Below are 22,234 nucleotides of genomic sequence, written 5' to 3' on the forward strand. Positions count from 1 at the left end.
CTGCTCATCAGACAATGAGCCGTAATACCATGCACAGTCCTCCTTTTTTAAATATATAACTTTTCTTCAGTATGATCCAAAATGAGTGAGTCCATGAAGTCATCTGGACTTCAGATGACTTCATCTGAAGTCATCAGCTATTTTGCTAGCACAGCTGTAGCTTTCAGACAGAATGCAGGTTTAAAGCACTTTCACAGAAGCTACATCCATGTTTTATACTATACTGCTTTGTGACCAGATGAGCTGCATAGTTTCACTGTTCTTAATAAAATCAAGACTGTTAATTATAAGAGAAACTGATAGTATAATTTTAAACTTTTACCTAGTTTCATTGCTAGCTTTCCTGTTTACCTACCAGTCAACATCTGGCAGCTCTTTCAGGTTATCTTGTAAATTAGCTAACTGAATAGCAGGTTGTAGTTTTTCCTTTGTAACTATTTTTTTTCATGAAAGCAAGTTAGTGCTCAGTCAAATGTGGTCAGTCAATAACAAACTTACATCACCATGCAATCGGTTTGAGTTACAATCCAAAGTCACAGAAAACTACACACATTAAACCAATTTACAACATTCTTCAACAATCTGACCCACATTTGCTTGGACTAGGTCACTTTTTACCCTTCCTCACCCTCCCACTTGCCCACCACACAGACACACACAGACCGCATTTTGGGCCGGGCAGCTCCTGGCTTCCACTTCAGGGTTTTGGCTGTGTCCCTTGCACTGTGACACACACACACACACACACACACACACACACACACACACACACACACACACACACACTCCTCTCCCATGCTCTAAGATCCTGTTCATCAGCCTTTATTGTCCCAATCAAAGCTTTGCCTCCCTGACCGCCTTTAATATTCAAAACTGCAAGATGGTACATGAGCCATTTGTCTCAGTCTACATAACCCGCTAAAGGAGGATGGTTGTGTGTGTGTGTGTGTGTGTGTGTGTGTGTGTGTGTGTGTGTGTGTGTGTGTGTGTGTGTGTGTGTGTTCATGAGAGTACATGTTTCCACACAAAGTGGAGCTGGATAGCTGCAAGTTGCCCCTGACACCAAACTTAATTCTCCAAAGCGAGGCTGGGGATAAATATTTCAAGGTCATTCTGTTTGCTGTCTGTTGTCTTGTTCCGGGAGCGCTGACTATAATAGGAATATATGCATGCCTAACTAGGGGCTTTAGAACAAATTTACTCTCTGCCTGCTGCTCTCTGTCTCTCTGCCTATAGGCACAGGCCAAGAGATGAAAGATGGCTGGCAAGCGATCTGCAGTGGACATATAGGACCGTGTGTCTTCATCTGTACAGTCCATGGCGGTGTTTCTGTATCCTATTCTGAAACCATTACATATTAATGAAGCTTGTGTTGTGAGGAAGTGTTCTTGGTTTGCAGGTGTATTTAAATGGTTCTTCTTAAAACAAAAACTTGCATCTATCAGATTAAAGTCCTTGATCAAGTCGCTTATAAATTACAGACAAAAGCAACCTTTTCACTCCTTTTCTGGTGGAATTTGTTCAAAGGTAACATTTCTTTTAGCTGAACAAAGGCAGCAGGAAAACACTCTAACAGCAGGCACTTCCACCTTCGAGCGTGGCGATCAGGGACCCTTTTAAGCACCCTTAAAAGTTAATCTGCATCTACACCCATGATTTTTTGCCAAAATGTTATCTGCATGCTTTTAACTTTGAAAATGTATTTTTTTTCCATATCTGGTAGCCAGGAGCTGAATAGCCTCTAATAAAAAGTAAATTCCTGAACACTTCCCCCCGTATTTGAGGCACTTGTTGCTTCTCTGTGTGTTTTGTTTCTTTATGGGAACTCAAAAGAAGGTTGATAAGGCTTGAAAAGTTTGTTTCATTCACTAATGTGAATCAATAAATTCCTCAAAAAGATTCTCAGATATCTCACTGTGACTCTCAAGTATCTTTAGAATCTGAATTTTTTTTAGATTGTCTGAAATTCCTGCTTACTAGGACATATTTTAACAGCTGCAGTTTTACAGATGAATTCAGCCAACTTATGACCACAGCTAAACCTGCCTTTGATTTTCAGTCTAGGTGTGGAAGGTGAGTGTGACTATAGAGACACAACAGGATAGAATGGAACTGGTGAATTTGCAGATAATAATAAGATAAGACAAGAATAAAAACAGGGTAATGGGCCAGTTCCCTGTAAGGAGCTTTGTCGTTGCCACATGGCTACCCTTTCACTGTGTTAGATCAGCAGCATCATGTGTTATCTTGTAAATGGGATGCTATTTCAAAATGTTTTAATGTATTCAAAATTCCCGTCAATGTGTTAAGGAAAGCATTGGGTGAGCTAAAAATGAAAGACATGATGGGTTTCTGGAATTTGTAATGTGAGTTTTTGCACCCATCATGTTGGTTTTTGGAGGCAGAATTGACCATATTTTAGACTGTGGGATGGAGAAGAAAAGTATCAACTCACCAGCAAGCTTGGTTAGCAACCTGAATCCAGAAACTCTGAGGGTCACCTGTGTTGAGTAAGAGTAGCCAAAACTGCACAAACCTCTTGGAGTATCTATCTCACAGCAAGTTGTAATATTTGTTAGGTAATTCCATCAAAAATGTTACCAAGAGCACAACCATGTTCTTGAGATCCAGTTGAGTTAAATAGGTTAATGGTGACGAAGCTGCCCTCAACTACAACGCACCCATCAGGAAGCCACTCCACTCATTTTAGACCTGTTCTCTTTATTCAGGTCTATAATGCTACATCTGTAAAACAGTCCTCACACAGGTCATCACAGAACAGAAAATGATTTTACTCACATTCATGAATATGACCATGAATATGTTCATAATTGTCTCCACTAACAAGCTTGTGTTTTTTCTGGTGTTTGTGTGTAAACACAAAAATCATTTAAAATCTGACTTACATCCACCAAGGTCTAACCAACAGGTATCATACCACATCTGACCTCTGACCTCTCCTTTAAGGGCAGTAGATTGACCTAAAGGTCAATCTAAAGGTCAATCTACTGCCGAGCTCCGCTGGTTTCTTCTTTCTGGCGCAAAGTGGGCGATAAACAAACAAGAGAGACGGGACTTGCGACAGAAAAGCTGAAAAGCTCAGCTGATCATTGATCAATTTCATGATTGAAGTAGAAACAGAAGAGGGATGGGGAGCGAATGAGAGAAGAACAGGCAGTTGTGCTGCAAAGACACAGAAGAACTTCAGCTTTGTGTCTTTTTCGTTGTAGCTGAAGTACGGGACAAACTGCCTTCCTTTTCACCTCAATACAAAACGCGTAATATTTTCTCTGAATACGAGACAATTCCGTTTTTTTAGGGGACTGCTGCTTGGTTAGAAATATAATGTTAAATTATATATAAGTTATTCATCTCCAGTTATTTACAAATCGGTACCTATTAGTCATTATCTGCTCCCAATAACAATGTTTGTGTAATCAAAGTAAACTTCTGTCATGCTGACCTTATCTGATTCTCACTGTACTACAAATTTCTTAAAGTACTTCTTAACGTAAAAAAGAACGAAGAAAACAAAATGAATATATAGAAAACACAGTAATCACCCTGCCTGTGATAGGGTTACCTGGAGCCAGGCCCGTCAAGGGTGCTTGAGGGCGAGTGTCTGGTGGTGGGCAGTGGGGCCCGGCTGGTCACAGCCCAAAAAGAGGACATGGGCCCATCCTTCTGCAGGCCCACCACCCGCAGGGGGTGCCATAGGGGTTGGGTGCAATGTGCACCAGGTGGAGGCCACGAGCAGAGGCCCTGGTGTACCAATCTCCAGCTACCAAGACATTACTGTGTCCATAAAAAGAAATACTGCACACAGAGTGAGATGCCTCGGTCGAGGTTTGCGTTCTCTGAGTGCTGCTTGTTTGTATCTGTGAATGTTTATTTTATTCACTCATGCAGGCATGTATCACATATTAAACAATTAAGGTACAGCAGAAAACTCAGCATATTTTAACAGTAAGTTGTTGGTTTCTGGGAAAAGAATCTAACATGTCTGTTTAAGTCCATGGATTCTAACAGATTTCAGCTCTTTGTGTGCCATGTTTCTACTTGGTTGTTCAGGTTTTGGCCCTCTGCTGGCTGTAAGACACTCAGACTTGGACCTCTAGGGAAAAGTGTTGCCCACCCCTGCCTAAATACTATCCAGTTTCAAAAAAAATATTTACCATGAATAAAGCTGCCATGAAGGAAGAAATTAGAAATAAAGGACCCCCAAATATTTTTACACCAGGCTGAAAATGTTTATCTCTCGGCTGAATCTGGGCATTAGGTTGTGATTCCAATTTTGAGCCACCCTCAAGTGTCCATTAAAGGAACTGCAGCCCCGGAGGTTTCCGGTTGGCGAAGAAAAGCAGCCAGTGACTCATTCTGAAATGGTGAATGCAAAAACATCAGTGCCTTTAGTAACAGCCAGGCCTGTACTCACACTGAGTAGCCTTATTTCCCATAATTACAGCTCCGCTATCTCCCCTAAACAAAATAATTTCATGAACACATTTCTGAAAGTGTTTCACATTTTCTTCGGAGGTTAAAAAAAGGCAAAGGCGGAGGGAAGCGCTAACGAAGCATGGTCAAAGTGCAAGCAGGGAGAGACTTTTTCATCTTGGCGGGAGATGTAAAGTAATGAAGTTGACACCAGTGTCCACCCCATTAGGCTGGGCCTGCATGGACCATTACAGGCAGGGTGAGAGGACAGCCCAAAGCCAGAGGACCCCACGGAATAAACACACACATGCACACACAATCACACATAAAAGCAGAGCATAATGTTATTATGTCCACACTTGGCATTCTTTCTTTAGGGGTTTGTCGATACTTACAAGCTAAGTGACAAGCTGTGTCTGCGGAAGTGTGTGAACAGAAGCTCAGAGATAGTCGCACAGTACATTCCTGACCCCGTATCGAAAGCCCAGCATATTCTTTTCTATAATGTGTGTACCGCATACATGTGCGCACGTACAGCTTTCCTGAGTGACTGTGTATAGCAGCAGGAATAGGAATGCATATGAGTGTGTGTGTGTGTGTGTGTGTGTGTGTGTGTGTGTGTGAGTGTGTGTGTAATGGAACGATGTGGTGGCAGCCCCGGTTCTCCCGCTCAGCCTGTCAGGGAAATATAATTTGCGCCTTCAGTGCTTTTCACCTGGCTCATATGCAGCATGCAAATTTATTTCTCTAATAATCCGAGTGCGCGACGGCCCTCCTCCAGGATTAATGACAGCATTCCCGGGGCCTCGCCTCCACCCCGGACCGCTGGAATATTACCACCGTGCACCCCACCACCAACACATCCCTTCCCTCTCTCTCTCTCATACACACACACACACACACACACACACACACACACACACACACACACACACACACACACACACACTGTGACATGGAAAAATTGTGTTAGTTCTACACAGAAAAACGCTGGGGTATTTGTCCTGCTAGACAATATAATGGGCTGGTGCATCATCAGATTGCAATGTCATTTCAAAAAACCTTGAATACAAATAATGGGGAGAAGGTGGGTGGTGGTGGTGGTGGGGGGGGGGGTGCAGGGGGAGGAGAGAGGAGGACTCGTAGGATAGATGGTGCGTTTTCTAATCCGGTGGACTAGTTATCCTTCATATCAGGTAGAGCGGTGTCACGATGACACATGCACACATGCACAGAAGAAAAACACACGGCTCCGTTATTCAAATGAAGTGTGCCGCATTGTGCAGAGCTTGCTGCTTTCCTGGGACACATCCCTTTTTTCCCCCTCTTCCACCGTTAATTAATCTTAGAGATCTTTTTTAGCATCCCTCCCTCTCTTTCTCACTCTCTCCCTCAACCCTCCCCAGCCCCAGCTCGCTGGCTTTTTCTAAGCAAACAGTATGAAATATGGATATGGGAGAAGTATTAATTATAACCCCATGTGTGGGTGTAGATCTGTGTGTTAGGAAGAGGGAAAAAAGAGAGGCGAGAGAGAGGGGAGGAAACAATGTGCCAGTGCCACCACCCACCGCCTGGATCTGTCACAAGAGGCTGGGAAAAGAAGGAGGAAGAAGCAGAGAGAGGAGGGAGAGATGTACCGAGACAGTGTGAAAGAGGAAGGCGAAGAGGAGTGTGCTCGTGTGGTTGTGTGTGTCCTTCTATTAGTGTGTTTAAGTGCCACCCTGGCTTGTGTAGCCCTTCACCTGCGAACAGAGAGCGCCTCCATCACAGGTGAGGCCATACAAAGCCTCGGTCGAGGCTGTCATCCGCTGCCATCCAGCACAAAGCGGGTTAACTTCAGCTCTGGCTCTGCACCCTGACAGGCCGCGACTGCTGGTCACTTATCTTTTTAATTAGCTTTTCACTTGTCCTCAGCCTCCCTGTGGTCCCCTTCCCTCTGCCTTTCCTCTTTCTCTCCCTGTCACTAATTCTGAGCGGACTACCGTGAAAAAAAGTGATTGTGCACTCTCATCTTCATACACTTACCACTGTGAGCCAGGGTACCGAGAAAAAAATGAATGTATGTGCAAAATGTGGTTGAGGTATTATTCATGTTAATCTGTTAACATCCACCAGGTCATCAGTGAGTCATGCAGAGTTATGGTTGGGGTGGGTTTTTTTAGCCACATGCTATAAAGGCAATTTTTTTTTATTGCATTTTATGTATTTTTTAAAGGCTTCTAAATTCCAAAGAGTTAAACATTCTGTAAAAGGGTAGGTGTTAACCAAACCCTAACCCTAGATGGGCCTCTAATGCCTTTCTACAAAATATAATTTCATTATTTACTTTTTAGAACCAATCGTGGGTCTGTAGTCACATTAGATTTTCTTGCAGTGACCCAGTGTAACACCTTACTTTCTTCAGGGAGTAAATAAGGGACAAAATCATGTAATTATACCATTTCTCCTCGTGCACTATGAGTAAACTTGCAGTAGAGGGAGGAGAAAAATAACACAGCACTCTACATTTTTGTTGGAGCACAAATATTAGTTTAATTTTTATTAGACGAATGGACATGGATATGACAGTAAACTTCAAAACAAGCACAGGGCAGAAACCACTACTGGTGTTAAATGTTTGCAAATACCTCCAAAGACAGCATGTTAGCATAAATCAACTACCAAAGAACATCAAACCTAGAGTGGTGCTATTGAGTGCTGACCAGTAGCCAAGTTTGATTTTCATCTGGTAACAAAAACAGTAACAAGCAGTCAGCCGTGCAGCATTTTAGCCTTTGTTTCCACCTGTACCTGTTTTTACTGTGGACTCTGTGACCACATCATTTTCCAGGAGAGTGATCATGGCCTGGTTCTGATCAACGGCTTTGTGTTGAAAATTAAACACTAAAGGAGCTGTGTCATCATTAGAAAAGAGGTCTGTGTTTAGGTATATATTATGAACTAGTAATTATATAACAATGTATCTCTGGCCACGTTGACAGAGTCATCCAAAAAATGTAACAAGTAATGTAACAAATTACTTTCTTCAGGTAAATAAGTGACAAAGTATTGCCTATAAAAAATGCATCATATATTACTTTAAAAAGTAGAAGATTTTTTAATGATGGAATATTGCCTTAAATATTATCATGCTGTCAGAAATGAATGCTGTTGTGGCCATGTTTTTCACCATCTTCTAGTAGATCACAACAGCTAATTCCTGAACATCAGTCATTGTTAGCACCAACTCCCACTCTTCATGAGGGGATGGAGTTTTTCAGTGGTGTCAAACATGTGGCCCAAGGGTCAGAACATTTTAAAGATTTTATACCAGATGCCCTTCCTGACACCCTCCCATATATCATGCTTGGGACCAGCACTGGCAGTACACTGGCCTGTGACCCTCACAGTTTGGGTCTTCTCCCAGTCTCCCATTGAGTTTACTTGTATGCTACAGAGTCAATGGGAGATGTTGTATGTGTAGAGTATTGGTCCTATACAGGGCCCTGAACACACTGGTGAAGAAATCCTTATAAAGACATAATCCCAAAACTCCTACTTACTTACTACTTATTTTTACATGAATTTTACATTTTTTTAAGATTTTGAAGCACAATAGATGTTTCTAAGTTCAAATCTGCTGGTAATCTGAGGAGTTCATGCAGGCGATGAGATGTCATTCACAAGTGACTTTTGTTCAAAGCACTAAACAGAAGTCATTGGTTAACATTAACCAGATCTCAGACTTTTTTAGTTATCTCACAAAGTTGCTTTCAGTGTCTTTTCAACATGTTTTTGCTGGATAGGATTTCAGTGCGTTTCAGCTTTGACCCTGGGGTCACTATGTTGCTTTCGGTCAACGATCTAACAACACTTTCCCTTAAGAATATGTCTGTGGGTGGGTGGATAGGGACACACACGCACACATAGACACACACATAATGAATACAAAGATGGAGGGATACAGAGTACATGTGATCGATTCTGTGTAACAAGAGAAGAATTGAGGGTAGAACATATATATACAGAGCCTTACAAATTTACAGGGCAAAATGTGAAGTGGCTCTTCCAGAGTTTATAGAGCCCTGCTGCATGGAATTGCAAAGCACACAGGGAAGCCAACCAGTGTTTGTCATATGAATCATAATTTTACCACCACTGCCGAGCATTTGAAAAAAACATAAAAATTAAAAAAAAATACATTTGATTTGTTACTATGATGTGTCATTCCTGGCATTGGTACGTTGTTTATATGTGTAATGGTCTTGAAAAAGTGATTGATAATGCAGACAGACAGAATGGGTATTCACAGTTAGGTGATCCAAGGCAAACAGAAAACAGAGATGCAAGGAGACATTACTGCTAGGACCAGACTTACTCATCCAGTGATTTACTCATGTATTGAGCCAGCATTGGCTTTTCAATAAAAACAGGAAATCAGGCAGGCTTGGTTGTCTCCTTTTAAAGTTCCAGTAAAATGAGCTTTTGAACTCCCGAGGAAACTGTTACCTCAGAGAAAACTTGTTTAAATCGATGTTTACGCTATCAGAGTGAACTGCATTGCTTTATACTTAGACTGATCCTTCATTACATCCCATTAAACATAAAGTCATTTGACCATTTCACTACACCTATAATTTTATAAGCTTCAAGATTTTAGTGGTGTGTAATGTATCGCTCCTCTTTACTGCCAGTTGTGTTTATATAAAATGGGTATTGGGGATCAGTGCTTATGATCCATCCGTCCATAGAACATTTTCATAAACTGCAAGTTGATTTTTCTTGTATTCTCAAATCAGCATGATGGCTGCTAATTTCAAAATTTACAAGAAGTTGGACTGTCACATGGTATCAGTTTTGGTCATTTGGCTTCAGCTTTTTACCAGATATCTGACCAGTTTGTTATAAAATGCAATTCCATAAAGAAAGAAGAGAATTTATTTTTTAGCAGTTGGACTGTTTTTTTTATAGCTCTACAGATTTTATTTTTCTGGCATCTATTGGTTGTTGCTATTCCTTTTATGTAGATGCTGACTGGTCAGAATGTGTTGTGAGTTTTGTAAGATTTCCACAATAAAAACATAAAGCCATGCCTGATGTGGACCTTTCAGAGCCAATTCCAGACTAATGTAGAAGAACTTATTTGTATGGCTCAAGGCATTATTATCTAAAAACAGTATCCTAAATATTTGCATTTGGATTTTCTGGCCAATTTAAATCCTAAATCATAGCAAAACAGACAGCCACCTGCTGGTTGTTCATATTTAACTAGTATACAAATGGTGTAAATACTAGTCAACCAGCACTTTCTTCAACTGACTGCACGAAGTCTTCAGTGGCTAAATACACTTGTTGTAGGTTTGTCAATTTCTTTTTTGGTACTAAGTCTACAATATACTGGTTTGAAAACCAACACAGGGTGCTGGTGTTTTCTGCCTTTATCTTCGAGCAGCTATTCTGTCTGGAACAAATATGGAGTTAGCTGGTGATTTGTTGCTTGAGAGAGAATTTCATTTGGGGTTGCAGTTTACAGGTGTGGAACATTTCAAAGAAATCTCTCTCTCTCAACCTTTATACCTTTTTTCTACATCTTCAATTAAACCCCCATCCTTTTATATCTGTCTGCAGCAGTCAGGAAAACAAAATGGAATGGGTCATTAAGGGGATCAACCTCTTCTGATCCACATCTCAAATGTGAGGATGGAAGTTGTTTGGAACTCTTCGGGGATCTGAAGAAGTTCATAGGGAATGGACCGTACCGTGGTCATCAGCATTCCTGGGAAGAGGAGAACTCACCGGTGACCAATTAGATCGCAGCAGGGCAGGGCAGAAAATAAAAGGGCTGGACTGGCTGGTGAGACCCCGTGTGGCTGGGGTTTTGTTGATGTAAGGCATTAAGAGGAAGGTGTGTCATGATGCTGGACCTCTCAAAGTCCACAAACACACATCGTCAAGAAGTAATAACCCACTGTAGACTCAATTGTGAGGTCACTGCATGCTGTCCTGCAGGAAAATGTTGAGAAATTATTCTCCCCTGCCCAAACACTGAGGTCAAATAAAGCTTCACACTACTACTGGATTATTTTTTGAAGGTTTACCTGTGCTGATGCTGTGCATATGGTACAGTCCACAAGGGCCAGTTAAACGCTTCAATCTCACTCATTTCTCATCTTCATTTACATAATAGCTAAACAATGTTTTAATATTGCATGCTGAGTGAATTTTTAGCTCCATTTGGGTGTGTACTTTATTGTTCCTCCACCTTATCAAAGCAAGCTGATATCTGCTTATAAAAAGCCAAGTTGTCACCTGTCAGTGTCCATCTAAGCCACAGATGAAGACGTGACAGCCTTTAGGGGACCAGAATACTATTAACGCCGCGTTTCATCCCAAATGGGCTTTTATTAAAATGAACGCCTAATTAAATTCCAAGATGAGGGGGCAGCGAACAATGCCAGACAGTGGCTACTTTGATTTTTTTCCCCCTTGTTTTAAAGTAATTATGCGGGCCTGACATGAGTGAGCACACTGCCGGAGACCCCTCTAATGAGTTAAGCAAGAAAAATCGCCACAGTCGCCTTCCCTGGCAGCAGCTAATTGCCTGGCCACATCGGGCCACCACTAACACTGTCATTTAAAATGTACTTTTCTTCTTTTTCTGCTGGGTATTTTTTTTTCCTATTCAAATGCGGTTAATTAACATTTCTGTAAAGGTATAGTGTAAATAGCAAAAAAAAGTCAGTTCCCGGTACTTGCAAGATCATCGTCCTGTTTAGAGAAGTGCAGGTGAAAGTCAACAAACTTTTATTTTAAAAGCTGGGACTCTGCTCGGGAGAGGTTTGATCAGTCGGTATTATGTTAATCATCATGTTTAAAGGTATATTACTGGCTGTTTGTGACACAAGAGGGCTCATGAGAGCCCATTGAATACGTTGCTTAATCCATGAATATAAGTGGACCCTAAAAAGGAACTGAGCAATGAAAAGGAAAAAGTTGAGAGCCGAGTTTGATTTTATTCATCTGTCAAAGCATCTATTTTCTGTCACTTCTACATCTCCTGGGACACTCTTCCCCAACTTGGGAGGGAAATTTTGTCAATGAAACATAAATCCATTTAATAAAGTATCTTAAAAAAAAACCCAATTGAAAGAGAATAGTGAAATAGTGTAATGCAGGATTACCAGTTGTGATTCAGATATGACATTTTAGCTCACCTCCAGGCAGCAATGTCCAAATCTATATTAATCAGATTAAAAAATACATTATAATCACACCAAAAATGTCACAGCATCCCTGTCAGTCATCCCATCTCTCACGCATGCCTGCACACACACACACACACACACAACACGAAGATGCTGCAGCAATCTACAAATGCATCTACATCTACAATGCCATCGCTAACATTTGCAAATGTTTCTGGACCTCCAAACAAGGGAATCAGTAAGACAGCACATAATTATTCATATGTTTCACTTAACCTTTAACATGCAGTCCCATACAGTGCCCCAGCCAGCGTCTGCATATTGCTACCAGATTATTACGAGAATGGCTGGGCATTTGTCCTTGTTTATGTGCTCTGTTGAAGCATCCTTGGTCGTACTTGCCTACACTCCAGATGAATAGCATTCCTTGGCCCCCGGAGGCTCCCAACTTCTCCTGAGACCTTTAAGTGTTTGTTGACAGACTAACAGACTTTGGCTTGTTTAGCTTTCTCCACTCTCTAAAATCCAAAAGGTCACCTGCAATTCCTTCGCCTGCTGTACCCCAGCCCCTCTCCCCCCAAAGAAGAAGAAGAAGAAGGAAAAAAAAACAAGACCTCAGGAAAATGCCCTTATGAGCAGACCTCAAGAGCTCTCAGGGAAACAAATAGAATCCCTGCTGCCACAGTTACCAAGTTTACCAACATGTCTCTATGGCTACAAATTACAAAATAGCTAGAAAGATGACCCCCCTCAGCTAGAGATGCAAACAAAGAGGAAGAGGAACGGAACTTGAGATCCCATAGATTACCCAACAGCGACATAAGGAAACACTGCTGACTATTTCCTTGGCTAAAAAAAAAGAGCCTAAAGAGTGCGATAACATACCCCACAAGGCATTTTTGGGAGGTCACTCTCAGTTTCGCAACATGAGGTAAAGCAGTACAATGGAATTATCCTGCATAACATGCATAATTCCCCACATTACAGCAAACAAGAGGCGCACACCCCGTTATTTGGGGTCTCTATTGTTGCCGTGGTGCTGCTCATTATTATGGGGTTTCTGGTTCAGGCCATCAGAGAGGCTCTCGCCACTGAGGTCTCTGTGGAAATCGGCAAGCCCATCTCACTGCTTAGCAACCAAGCCCTGGGGCCTGTTTTGCACAGCTTAATTCAGATGAGAGTGCAAGGCACAGGATTGGCTAAGCTCGACCTGCTCCCACCCTTCCCCTCCCCTCCCGTTCTCCCACTCCCTCACACACACACTCACACAGCCACTATCTCGCCCTCCTTCGCAGCAGCCTTACCTTGTCCTTCTGACTATCTATCTACATTGTTCTCCTGCTCGCCTCAAGCGTCCACTCTTAATAAAGGTGATGATCGGACAGAGAGCTAAAAACGTCTTTGGTGCCATAAAAAACTCTGAGAGACGTTTCCTGTACCACCCAGGGGAGTGTCTCCCAGTATAGAGTCATTATATTATTGGTGTAATTTTTGAACAAATATAGATAATAATTTTAAATCACGCTTCCAGACTTTGGTCCACAGTAATCATAAACTGACTGGGAACCAGCAACTCACTTTGCAATTGTGTTTCACAATTTTCATACTGCATAAAGCATAACTTCAGTTTGTTCTTTAAAAAAACACACAAACCTCGAAAGACAGATTTATACCAATAAATAAACAGTAAAAAAAAAGAAGTTCGAGAGGATAAAATATCTTGATTTCACATCCATATTTATGACTATTCCCTGGCTGGAGATTACTTTATGTCAAAAGTCACCTCTGCAGTTTAACTCAGACTGTTCTTTTTTCATTTACATGGGTTAAAATTCTATGCAGCTCTAGTAGTTTTCCAGAATGGGAGCTGATGCAGATTCATAAATGAATAAGGAATTCTTCTTGCTGTTGTAATGCTTGGAAGAATATGTCTATATCTGTCTATATTTGGATCAACCTTTCTGAAATGGTTCATGAAACATGGGAAATAGCCTTAATGAGTTAAGTTATGTTTGTCTAGTCTAGTTAGGCTCCGTTTCTAAATCGTATAACATCAAAATAACTGATCCGAGAAGGAGTCAGGGTAATAACCTTGGAGGAACCAAAGGTGATGAGAAAGTACAGTAAACCCTATTTCCAATGACATCATATTGATGTGATTATTATTGCCTTCAGATTTATAAATGGTAAATGCCCTGTATTTTTATAGCGCTTTACTTGGTCCTAAGGACCCCAAAGCGCTTTACACTATACACAGTCATCCACACATTCACACACTGGAGATGGCAAGCTGCAGTGTAGCCACAGCCACCCTGGGGCGCACTGACAGAGGTGAGGCTGCCGGACACTGGTGCCACCGGGCCCTCTGAACAATACATCTCATCTAAAGCATGAAAATAGTCAACTATCACTGGTTCATCAGTGCGACATGCTAATAAGTCTCAAACTGGAGTGGTTTAACTATCAAATTAAAAAAAATAATTTAATTTAAGAAATAATAATAAAAAAAAAAATTTCTGTTACACAGCAGGACATGTCCTGTAGCCTACAATAAAAATGGTGAGCTCCTTCTGGTAAACCCATGGATATTCTCTGAACAAGAGTAAAGTATGATATGTTGGATGCTGGATATAAATGTACAATAGATTCCTGAAAATGTATTAAAAATGTAACCTTTTTACAGTTGCAAATATTACTGCAATAACGTATCAAGAAGCCATAACGACATTATTAGGTGATGCAGTGAAAATATGAGTATGAGTATGCTGGAATGATGATGATTTCTTATTATATATATATATATATATATATTAGGGGTGCAACGATACACAAAATTCACGGTTCGGTTCGGTTCGATACTTTGGTGTCACGGTTCGATATTTTTTCGATACAAAAAAAATGTTCATGCATTTTTAATTTGTCATTTATTAAAATTCTAAATATATATTTTAACTCAAAAGTACAGTTTTTAAATTTAACCCTAACCCTTGTGCGTGTTTTTTATTTTGACAGCGAATGCGCACCTGCGGACCACTTATGTGCAGCCCTGGTTATTTAGCTCATCATATTGCAGCCACAGAAATTCTTTTGTCCATGAAACCATAAAGCTGCACTTTCTTTTTGCCTTATAGTCTGATTTGTCATAACTTCTCCGTTTTGTGGTAAGCTTTTCTTTGGCTGTCACTTCTTCGCCCTGACCTGTCTTATTTGGCTCAGCAGAACTGAAATGCTTTTACACACGCACTCACATAAGCTCAGCGATTCTCTGCGCGATCAACCTCTCACATGTTTAAGCTTGCTGTGGGAGATTTCACTTGTCATGTTTGCATAGTAAGCTAACGATTAATAAGACCATGTCAGAGGAATTGGTGCACAAATTATCATCACTCACAGATTAGTGCTGTCGCTGTCTATACACAGTTCGCACGATTGCAAAGTGAAAGCAAAAAAACAAGCGCAAATTCAAACGCGACTTCAATATGTCACATATTGACAGTGGCTCACCGATGCCAATGACATAATTACCCAGCTACATTTCTGAAAGAATGCAAAAGCATTGACATATATTTTTCCTACAATAGCCCGACGGGCAGGGCAGAGATAGATTTTGGTAGCCCGACTGAAAAAATCGCTAGCTCCAGGACGTCGGGCTAGCGATATTGCAAGCCCTGTATCTGATTGAGGAATCACTCATCTTTGGAAAAGAGAGTTTATTACAGAGAAATGTCTCTTTCCAAAATAAAAGCTATACTATCCGCTTCTTCTGGGCTATATTCTCAGCAGCATAAGGAGAATCATGCTGTCTAAATGACTCGGCTAAAGTTAGTAGCATGCTTGTTGTTTTTGTCTTTGCACTAGGATGATGTCGGCGTAAATGTGCATTCATATTCGTTGTGTTCCCACTAGTGCTTTCAGGTTAATCTCGTTGAAATAACCTTAACGCCACAACACGGCAAATCTCCGTTAACGAGCTACCGCCGATCGCTCCGTGCATGGGGCTAGACGGCCAACACGTTAACGAGCTAACTGCGCTAACACACTAGTTCCCACCCATGTAATTGAGCATTGCGTGGCACATCCAACATACTGTTTTACTTTAGTCCATGACTCGCTTACCTTCAGGGTCATACTCACATGAAAACCAAAATAATTCCAAACGCCAGATCTGAATGAGGTTCAATTTGCCTGTTGCACCCCTAATATATATATATATATATATATATATATTAGGGGTGCAACGATATTCGTATCGATATTGAACCGTTCGATACAGTGCTTTCGGTTCGGTACGCATATGTATCGAACAATACAACATTTGTAATTTATTTTATCAACTTTCCTTCTGACTATGCTGTCTGTGTTGAGCGCTCAGTGAATCTGCGTTCGACTACTCCGCCTAGGCTGCACTGTCGAGCGCAGATCCACTGAGCGCTCAACACAGACAGCATAGTCAGAAGGAAGAGCGCAGGGCAAGCTAGCAAGACAGAAGTTAAGCTCTCCTTGCAACATGGACCCCCCCCCCCATTCAGATCTGGCGTTTGGAATTATTTTGGTTTTCATGTGACGTATGACCCTGAAGTTAAGCGAGTCATGGACTAAAGTAAAACAGTATGTTGGATGTGCCATGCAATGCTCAATTACATGGGTGGGAACTAGTGTGTTAGCGCAGTTAGCTCGTTAACGTGTTGGCCGTCTAGCCCCATGCACAGGGCGATCCGCGGTAGCTCGTTAACGGAGATTTGCCGTGTTGTGGCGTTAAGGTCATTTCAACGAGATTAACCTGAAAGCACTAGTGGGAACACAACGAATATGACTGCACATTTACATCACCCTAGTGCAAAGACAAAAACAACAAGCATGCTACTAACTTTAGCCGAGTCATTTAGACAGCTGTTAGCACATGATTCTCCTTATGCTGCTGAGAATATAGCCCAGAAGAAGCGGATAGTATAGCTTTTAGTTTGGAAAGAGGCATTTCTCTGTAATAAACTCTCTTTTCCAAAGATGAGTGATTCCTCAATCAGATACAGGGCTCGCAAAATCGCTAGCCCGACGTCCTGGGGCTAGCGATTTTTTTCAGACGGGCTACCCTGCCCGTCGGGCTATTGTAGGAAGGAAAAATCTATGTCAATGCTTTTGCATTCTTTCGGAAATGTAGCTGGGTAATTATGTCATTGACATCGGTGAGCCACTGCTAATATGTGACATATTGAAATCGCGTTTGAATTTGCGCTTGTTTTTTTGCTTTCACTTTGCAATCGCGCGAACTGTGTATAGAGAGCGACAGCACTGATTGGTGAGTGATGATAATTTGCGCACCAATTCCTCTGACGTTGTCTTATCAATCGTTAGCTTACTATGCAAACATGACAAGTAAAATCTCCCGCAGCAAGCTTAAACATGTGAGGTTGATCGTGCAGAGAATCGCTGAGCATTATGTGAGTGCGTGTGTAAAAGCAGCAGGATATATTGTAGCGGATCAGGGCTGTTCGGGGTTCTGTTTGTACAGTTATGTTTTGTTTATGTTGCCATAGTGACGGGTGACGCCCTCTCGCTGCGACGGTGTGTCCTTCCGGGGTCAGAGGGCGCCCTGTGTGGTGGTGTTGTTGTTGCTGTGCTGTTACCGCGCTGAGCAGTTAGCTAGCGGCAGTGTTCTTCTGCAGATGTCAATAAACGGCTGTGCTCCCTGGCTAGCTCACGGGAAGCAAGACCAAACGATACCTCCGTCTCCTCCTTGTCTGAGCTCGCCACAATATTTTAGTTCTGCTGAGCCAAATAAGACAGGTCAGGGTGAAGAAGTGACAGCCAAAGAAAAACTTACCACAAAACGGAAAAGTTATGACAAATCAGACTATAAGGCAAAAAGAAAGTGCAGCTTTATGGTTTCATGGACAAAAGAATTTATGTGGCTGCAATATGACAAGCGAAATAACCAGGGCTGCACATAAGTGGTCCGCAGGTGCGCATTCGCTGTCAAAATAAAAAACGGGCACAAGATAAGAAGTTGCAACGCGTGTTTGCATACATAAGATTTTCAGGAGGAGGACAGACATTTGTTTAGAACTCTTAAAGATGTCGAAGAAGCAAGCTCCTTTAAGCAATTACTGTGATGTTCCTCCACCTCCAAAGAAATGTCAGAAGGAGTCCGAACCACAAAAGAAGCACGTATTCTCGGAAAAGTAGTTGCAGGGGGTGAGCTGGCTTCAAACAAATGATGAACGCACAGAGATGTGGTGCGGAATGTGCCGTGAAAATTTAATAAATGACAAATTAAAAAGGCATGAACATTTTTTTTGTATCGAAAAAATATCGAACCGTGACACCAAAGTATCGAACCGAACCGAACCGTGAATTTTGTGTATTGTTGCACCCCTAATATATATATATATATATATATATATATATATATATGCTGGGGTAATAGGCTGGCCAAAGGAGGAGATAGAAGCCACTGACATAAAGACAAGAAAGCTCCTTACCATGCATGGAGGGTTTCACCCCAAGTCCAGCACCCTGAGGCTGTACGCTAAGCGGAAGGAAGGGGGCCGGGGACTGGTGAGTGTCAGCACCACAGTCCAGGATGAGACAACGAACATCCAAGAATACATTGGGAAGATGGCCCCAACTGACCGAGTGCTCAGTGAATACCTCAGGCAGCAGAAACCCAAGAAAGAGGAGGGAAACGAGGAACCATCATGGAAGGACAGGCCCCTGCACGGTATGTACCACCGGCAGATAGAGGAGGTGGCTGATATCCAGAAATCCTACCAGTGGCTGGACAAAGCTGGACTGAAAGACAGCACAGAGGCACTAATCATGGCAGCACAAGAACAAGCTCTGAGTACAAGATCCATAGAGGCTGGGGTCTATCACACCAGGCAAGACCCCAGGTGCAGGCTGTGTAAAGATGCCCCAGAGACAATCCAGCACATAACAGCAGGGTGCAAGATGCTAGCAGGCAAGGCATACATGGAACGCCATAACCAAGTGGCCGGCATAGTGTACAGGAACATCTGTGCCGAGTATAACCTGGAAGTCCCGAGGTCAAAATGGGAGATGCCCCCAAGGGTGGTGAAGAATGACCGAGCTAAGATCCTGTGGGACTTCCAGATACAGACGGACAAAATGGTGGTGGCTAACCAACCGGACATAGTGGTGGTAGACAAACAGAAGAAGACGGCCGTAGTGATCGATGTAGCGGTTCCGAATGACAGCAATATCAGGAAGAAGGAACACGAGAAGCTGGAGAAATACCAAGGGCTCAGAGAAGAGCTCGAGAGGATGTGGAGGGTGAAGGTAATGGTGGTCCCCGTGGTAATCGGAGCACTAGGTGCGGTGACTCCCAAGCTAGGCGAGTGGCTCCAGCAGATCCCGGGAACAACATCGGAGATCTCTGTCCAGAAGAGCGCAGTCCTGGGAACAGCTAAGATACTGCGCAGGACCCTCAAGCTCCCAGGCCTCTGGTAGAGGACCCGAGCTTGAAGGATAAACCGCCCGCAGGGGCGTGCTGGGTGTTAAGGGTTATAAGGGCTCAGAGAAGAGCTCGAGAGGATGTGGAGGTTGAAGGTAACGGTGGTCCCCGTGGTAATCGGAGCACTAGGTGCGGTGACTCCCAAGCTAGGCGAGTGGCTCCAGCAGATCCCGGGAACAACATCGGAGATCTCTGTCCAGAAGAGCACAGTCCTGGGAACAGCTAAGATACTGCGCAGGACCCTCAAGCTCCCAGGCCTCTGGTAGAGGACCCGAGCTTGAAGGATAAACCGCCCGCAGGGGCATGCTGGGTGTTATATATATATATATATATATATATATATATATATATATATATATATATATATATATATAAAACACAAAACACCCAGCACGCCCCTGCGGGCGGTTTATCCTTCAAGGTCTGAACCCCCTCAGTGAGATCATTAACAAGACTGGCTACGGATACCGACTACGGAACGGAGCAGTTGTCAGCCACCTCCTGTACATGGATGACATCAAGCTGTATGCCAAGAGTGAACGAGACATCGATTCACTGATCCACACTACCAGGCTATACAGCAATGACATTGGAATGTCGTTCGGACTGGAGAAGTGTAGTCGGATGGTAACAAAGAGAGGGAAGGTAGTCAGAACTGAGGGGATTGAACTACCAGAAGGCAACATTGCAGACATAGAGGACAGTTACAAGTACCTGGGGATCCCGCAGGCAAATGGGAACCATGAAGAGGCCGCTAGAAAGGCTGCAACCACCAAGTACCTGCAGAGGGTCAGGCAAGTCCTGAGGAGTCAGCTGAATGGTAAGAACAAGATCCGGGCCATCAACACGTACGCCCTGCCCGTGATCAGGTACCCTGCTGGGGTAATAGGCTGGCCAAAGGAGGAGATAGAAGCCACTGACATAAAGACAAGAAAGCTCCTTACCATGCATGGAGGGTTTCACCCCAAGTCCAGCACCCTGAGGCTGTACGCTAAGCGGAAGGAAGGGGGCCGGGGACTGGTGAGTGTCAGCACCACAGTCCAGGATGAGACAACGAACATCCAAGAATACATTGGGAAGATGGCCCCAACTGACCGAGTGCTCAGTGAATACCTCAGGCAGCAGAAACCCAAGAAAGAGGAGGGAGACGAGGAACCATCATGGAAGGACAGGCCCCTGCACGGTATGTACCACCGGCAGATAGAGGAGGTGGCTGATATCCAGAAATCCTACCAGTGGCTGGACAAAGCTGGACTGAAAGACAGCACAGAGGCACTAATCATGGCAGCACAGGAACAAGCTCTGAGCACAAGATCCATAGAGGCTGGGGTCTATCACACCAGGCAAGACCCCAGGTGCAGGCTGTGTAAAGATGCCCCAGAGACAATCCACCACATAACAGCAGGGTGCAAGATGCTAGCAGGCAAGGCATACATGGAACGCCATAACCAAGTGGCCGGCATAGTGTACAGGAACATCTGTGCCGAGTATAACCTGGAAGTCCCGAGGTCAAAATGGGAGATGCCCCCAAGGGTGGTGGAGAATGACCGAGCTAAGATCCTGTGGGACTTCCAGATACAGACGGACAAAATGGTGGTGGCTAACCAACCGGACATAGTGGTGGTAGACAAACAGAAGAAGACAGCCGTAGTGATCGATGTAGCGGTTCCGAATGACAGCAATATCAGGAAGAAGGAACACGAGAAGCTGGAGAAATACCAAGGGCTCAGAGAAGAGCTCGAGAGGATGTGGAGGGTGAAGGTAACGGTGGTCCCCGTGGTAATCGGAGCACTAGGTGCGGTGACTCCCAAGCTAGGCGAGTGGCTCCAGCAGATCCCGGGAACAACATCGGAGATCTCTGTCCAGAAGAGCGCAGTCCTGGGAACAGCTAAGATACTGCGCAGGACCCTCAAGCTCCCAGGCCTCTGGTAGAGGACCCGAGCTTGAAGGATAAACCGCCCGCAGGGGCGTGCTGGGTGTTTTTTATGTGTATATATATATATATATATATATATATATATATATATATATATATATATATATATACCCTTTCCTAACAAGACCAGGTTTCCTCCAGATAGCTTCCCAATTATCTATAAAGCCCACGTCATGTTTTGGACACCACTCAGGCAGCAAATTTAAGGAGAACATGCAGCCAAACATGTCACTCCTGGTCTGATTGGGGAGCGGATCGGAGAAAATTAAAGAGTCCGACATTGTTTTGGCAAAGTTACAAACTGATGGAATATTAATTTTAGTGACCTCCAAGTGATGTAACCAAGTGTTATTACTGCCGACGTGAATTATAATTTTACTGAATTTACGTTTACCCTTAGCTAGCAGTTTTATGTCTCTAATGTCACGTCCTCTGGGCCCTGGAAGACAATTGACTATAGTTGCTGGTGTCTCTAGCTTCACATGTCTCAGAACACCAATAATCAGAGTTTGATCCCCGGCGGGTGTGTTGCCGAGTGGGGAAAAGCATTGAGACACGTGAACAGGTTCGTTGTGTACCGGGGGCTTCTGTTTAAGACTATGCTTCCTCTTCAACATCACCCAGCCTTCCTGTTTCCCTAGCTCCTCGGGGCAGTCTGCTGGGGGGAGAGCTAGCGAGGTCTACGCTACCTTCGGCTGCACCCAATACAGGGGTCTGGGTAGCAACAGGTTTTTCAGGGGTGTGAAACCGAGTCTCCAATTCAGCAATCCTGGCCTCCAGAGCTGTTAATAGGCTATATTTATTACAAGTATCATTACTGCTAAAGGAAGCCGAGGAGTAACTAAACATCTGACACAATGGGGGTTCAGGTGAAGAGGCCATGTTGCTAGCAAATTGGCTACGAGCTAAGCTAAGCTAGCAAAACCTTAAAGAAACAGTAAGTGAATACTCTGACTATAAATTAGCAAATGAATACACAGAAAGTGTGCTTCAGATGAAGCATGTGAAGATTACACAATGAAATAAGAAGAACTTGCCATGATCATATCACCTCTCTATCTAATAAAATGTTTTTTGTGTTTACACTCAGTCTTTCAAATAGATGCAAGTAAAACACAGCAGAAAATAAATAAAGTCAAAGACTCAGCGGTCCTTTTGCTCTATTTTCACCTGTAAAGCAGGACTGGGGTAGGCGGAGGTTTACCCTGG

The 22,234-nt window shown here is 43.1% G+C and overlaps 1 pseudogene; it reads right to left on the reverse strand.

Annotated features, from left to right (window-relative positions):
* Positions 1-2,684: 2,684 nt before the first annotated feature.
* Positions 2,685-21,910, reverse strand: LOC146620387 (uncharacterized; annotated as a pseudogene).
* Positions 21,911-22,234: the final 324 nt, after the last annotated feature.

This window comes from Diplotaxodon limnothrissa, linkage group LG13 (genome assembly GCF_057381915.1).
Source record: "Diplotaxodon limnothrissa isolate DT_005_m linkage group LG13, D_limnothrissa_male_GT1.1, whole genome shotgun sequence".
Lineage (NCBI taxonomy): Eukaryota > Metazoa > Chordata > Actinopteri > Cichliformes > Cichlidae > Diplotaxodon > Diplotaxodon limnothrissa.